Source organism: Propithecus coquereli, unplaced genomic scaffold (assembly GCF_000956105.1).
Source record: "Propithecus coquereli isolate 6110/MARCELLA unplaced genomic scaffold, Pcoq_1.0 Scaffold70, whole genome shotgun sequence".
Classification (NCBI taxonomy): domain Eukaryota; kingdom Metazoa; phylum Chordata; class Mammalia; order Primates; family Indriidae; genus Propithecus; species Propithecus coquereli.
Window position 1 is genome coordinate 1,691,608 of NW_012153063.1, and position 522 is coordinate 1,692,129.

Below are 522 nucleotides of genomic sequence, written 5' to 3' on the forward strand. Positions count from 1 at the left end.
GTGATCCACAGAAAAACATAAAATGCCAATGTTCAGAGGCGCTGCCTTGGATTGGTACCATCACCTCCTACACAGGCCAACCAGGGAAGCCGAAGATCTCAGCCACCTACCCATCTAAGACCTTAAATGTCCTTCTGTTGAATGGGCTCCTTTCTAGACTCTTCTCCCCAAGCTACTCTCTATTATGGGTTAGCCTGATCTCACTGCCTCCTAAACATCCCCTATTTTCTCACAACTCTGTCCCTGGGATGCCCTTTCCACCTCCCCAAATCTCCCATTGTTCAAGACCCTGGGATCAAGTCCCATTTTCATTCTGAGACTAACCGCTGTAGTTCACACTAATGTTACCCAACTCCAATCAGGTGACACTGAAACGTACCTGGTCTCACCATCCTTTTTGGCATATTGAGTCATTGAGCAAATTGACAAATTTCCTTAATATCAACACATCAAAGTACATATGCCTGGCATTATGTAGAGCCTGTCAGTACAGGCTCACAAGAGCTGATTGTTAAATTTTCA